Source organism: Rutidosis leptorrhynchoides, chromosome 9, assembly GCF_046630445.1.
Source record: "Rutidosis leptorrhynchoides isolate AG116_Rl617_1_P2 chromosome 9, CSIRO_AGI_Rlap_v1, whole genome shotgun sequence".
Taxonomy (NCBI): Eukaryota; Viridiplantae; Streptophyta; class Magnoliopsida; order Asterales; family Asteraceae; genus Rutidosis; species Rutidosis leptorrhynchoides.
In genome coordinates this window covers 134,454,245-134,458,696 of record NC_092341.1, presented here as the reverse complement: position 1 = coordinate 134,458,696, position 4,452 = coordinate 134,454,245, and the positions used below count along the sequence as shown (strand labels likewise).

General features: G+C 34.8%; 1 non-coding gene across 1 annotated transcript; it reads right to left on the bottom strand.

The window, feature by feature from the left end:
- Nucleotides 1-3,179: 3,179 nt before the first annotated feature.
- LOC139869685 (small nucleolar RNA R71) lies at nucleotides 3,180-3,286 on the bottom strand. The gene has a single exon (XR_011766268.1). It is a non-coding gene; the product is annotated as a small nucleolar RNA R71 (small nucleolar RNA).
- Between the last annotated feature and the right edge of the window lie 1,166 nt (nucleotides 3,287-4,452).

Sequence of the window (4,452 nt, the reverse complement as noted above, 5' to 3'; positions counted from 1 at the left end):
AATGGGCTCTTATATAATTGGGCTAACAATACAGGAATATGATAAATATATGGCTAACATCCCCCTGTAGTTGGAGCGGAGCAGTGCGAACGCTCAAATTGGTGTGAAAGTCATCAAAGAGAGATGTAGGAAGACCTTTGGTGAAAATGTCTGCATACTGATAGCTAGAAGGCACATGAAGAACGCGAACCTGACCCTTCGTGACTAGATCACTGATATCGGCTAAAAAGTCACATTTTTACCTCGATATTAATTACCAAAAATAATAAAGTTCTAAACTTTATTGGCAAAATAAACACTTTGTCAGTTAATTTCATAGATTTAGTAATTACAAAGGCGATGCAAAAACAATCAAGTAAAACGGAGCTAAAACGAATATTCTAGAGCGAAAAAGGTGAAAGACAAGTTACGACTCAGAAACCAAGTTACGATCCCAGGAACGAGCAAAACGATCCAAGCCAAATGGCTTGCCATACGGCCTGCGAGGGTGCCATACGACCTGCCAACATCAAAAATGGCCTGCCAGTAAATGGCCCAAGAAAACGGCTTGCTCGGCAAATGGTCTCGCCATACGGCTTGCCATACGGCCTGCCAGCCGTATGCCAGCAAAAACCAAGTCTATTTAAAGGGCATTTGTCATCCATCTATACACACACCTTCTGTACTTCTCTCTCTAAAACATCTCTCTAATTGTCGCTCTCAAGTGATCAGTAGTAGATTAATTCTCTCTACTTTCTCTCTCTAGATTCTAGAGAGAGAAAAAGTACAGAGATTAGGAAAATAATTCTCTCTATTGTCGCTCTCTAGTGATCAATAGGAGATTAGTATGTAGTTACTAGTAGAAGCTATCAAGCATTGTAACGCTATGGATATTATGAAGAAATACAAGTGTTATTCTGCCGACATTATTCGGTAATATATATCCTTTCTTTTATTAATTTATTATAATATTCTTGTTCGATGTTTGTGATTTATTAATATTAAAAATGCTTGTTGCCATGATGTGTGAGTAATTGCTTGATTGTTTGCCATGATTTAATAATGTTAGTTAGGGATGATTGTCGTTTCGTACTCGCTTTCTGTCTATAATGTTAAACCTCGTTATTATTGTCCTTCCACCAATAAACATGATTAAAACCTTTTATAAAGTCGACAAATATAAGGTAATTAATTATTTGTGTTTATACATTGGTCAAGGTATGAACTCATCGGAAATACTATAGAGTACATGGAGAATTACCGTAAGACCAGATCAAGACATTGGTCAAGAGTATAAGACTCGAGTAAATATTGTTGCAATAGTAGAGTACAGTGTTTATGTACTATAGGACCACTTGAGTATGGTCAAGGTTAGAAGCTATGGAACGACTATAAGTGTAGTACATGGTGGATTACTAAGGCATTTATTGGGTAGATTTAAGTAAGGTCTGGTTTACATCATAAATGGGAATTTAATGCACTACAATACAAACTAAGCTTATAAATCTTTAAGGATGACTGAGAACTATCAGAGGTTCTAATTTGTCTACAAACCCTTAGATTTTAACAAACCATTGACAGAAAGGAATTCGAAACACAATCATAACCACTCACTTGTGTGATACACTAAGGTGTTAAGAAAGCTTGGATATATATATATATATATTTTATATATATATATATATTTTATATATATATATATATATATATATATATATATATATATATATATATATATATATATATATATATATATATATATGGCTATGCTACTTTATTCGTGTGCCCAAGGTATGCATTGCATCCAAGATGGGCCGCTTATATCCTTAAGCCAGATAAAGCATTGGGAGTTGAGCATAATCCATCCGATCAGAATCACGATACCCTAGTTCCTCGTGACATGCTAATCGAGAAATCAATTACTAGGGAATCTAGTGTTTACACCAAGGTATATCTATCCAATAAGTGTCTCGCAATCATTCCGACACTACGTTATCTTAAATCATGATGAACTACGTTTTCTCTGTCCTTAGCTGTTGCATGCTAGCTAGCTTATTTTCATTATATTGCTTTAGTATTTTAAATATAATTATAAATCAAATCAACCGAACTATAGCCATTACACAATTTGATATTCCGGATAAAAGTGGTGTCTAGAATAAATCGGTTAGACTTAGTTGTTGGATTTTCCGAACAGTCACCAATTTATTGGGACCAAAAGGATCCTGCCTCTCCACAAAAGGTGTACCTGGCCACTAATCTTGGATACTAAATTATGTACAAACCCAATCTTAATTACTAAATTATCTGAATAAGCTCCGTTTCAAATTCGATCGCTCAAGGAACGACCCTAAGTCATATTTTCCTTTGCTAATTTATAGGAAGGAATAATAGATTCAGGCCCAGCAAAATATAAATTTAAAACTCTGTTGATGAGTTCGTATCGACACCTTGCGACCTAACGACACCGCATAAATAAACGGTCTGATTCGAGCATATCATAGGTAGAGTTAATTTTTGGCGCCGCTGCCGGGAGCGGTAGTACGATTTGAAGCCTGTTTAGATTAGTTAGTTTTTAAGAGAAGCTTTTGACTGAGACTTGATTTGTCAGAAGTTACTAGTTTACCGTAGTTAGGTTAAATAATATTAGCTTAATTTAGATTAATTAAAAAGTTTAAAATGGACTTCCTTATTAATGAACCTTTAGGATGGTTTAACCTACTTATACCACTAAGAATTCTTTCGATACATCCTTTCTTCTATCTGATATCATACATTGTACCCATCCGATGAGATCCACACTTACATGCCGATAGTTTGACGATGGCCGCATGCATCACTCTCGCTAACATCACCAAACCCTCGTTAGAAGGACGAGGAGGACCGATACTCTATCCAGAGGTTACCAGAGCATCTTTTGTGCTTAAATATAGCATCATACAACTCATTCAGAACATTTCCAGTTCCACGGCTTACCAAATGACGATCCCAACTCTCACTTAGATGGATTCTTCTCCTTATCCAACTCATATAAGCAAAGAGGGGTTGAACAAGATGTAATTCGTCTGTATTCGTTCCCCTATTCCTTAACTCTTCATACAAAAACCTGGTTCAAGGGGTTAGAACCCAACTCTATCACATCATGGAAGGAAATGGTAACAACTTTCTTAATCAAGTACTTTCCCCCATTAAAACCAATCAGACTTAGGAATGATATCGTAAACTTTCAACAAGCATACGATGAATCACTCTACACTGCATGGGAAAGATTCAGACATTTACTTTGAAGATGCCCTAACCATAGTCTTGATAGCCCTGTTCAAATTTTGACCTTCTACAAAGATCTGAATCAGAACAACAAGTCTACTATTGATGCTGTTTCTCAAGGTTACTTCATGAACTTCGCCACTGACGAGGCCTGGAGATTGATCGAGGATATGACTATGCACCATCGCGATTGGAACAGGGAAGAGCACATTTCATTACCAACACTGCTTTTCGCCTCCGATCCTATCGAAAATAAAACCATAAAATTTCTCTCAGACAAAATAGAAAACCTCACCAAAGAAGTCGGAGAGCTAAAGAAACTCTCGCAACATGTGTCTCAAGTGCAATTATGCCAGAATTATACTGACCCACATCCGACCAAGGTATACAAGGCTGAATGTGAGGACTCTGTTGTCTACTCCGATAAGATCCTAGCTCATCTGCACAACCAACCGACCAAATCCACTACCCCACCAGAGACAAGTCTAGACGATTGCGACAACCCGGAAATTTTTAACCAAATTTAAACTTTATCTTTATATTATTCCGACACGATAAGAAAAGTTTGTTAAGTTAAATCTCAAGAATTTTAAATTGTGTTCATACATTCATTATGGGTATGGTTCGGGAGTATTGCTCGTGAGTCAAACTAGTGTTTATCATCTCCGTTGCGTCTACGTACTTTTCCTTCAATATTGAATCTCAATATTGATACATGAGCACTCATAACTTAACTTTTATATATTATTATTGTATCCCTGCCTAGTGCTCGAGTATATAGGATTATGCATGCTTATACGTTCGTTATTGTCATTAGATAGGTTATGTCAAATCTTGAATTAAATACATTTGCTATTAAGATAAGGTATATGATATTCATGTCATTGGAAAGCTAGCGAAAAATTGAGAACTTTTCATTTAGATATCGAATGGTTTCGATGAACGGTTTAGAAGTTACAGTCAATTGAATTTTTGTATTATTATTAAAAATTATTATTATTATCGCCGTTATTATCGTCGTTATAATCTAATTATTATTATTATTATTATTATTATTATTATTATTATTATTATTATTATTATTATTATCATCATCATTGTCGTTATTAATAAAAGATATTATTGTTATTTTTATTATTATTACTATCGTTATTATCATTAAGGTTATAATTAGTATTATTATTATTATTATTATTATTATTATTA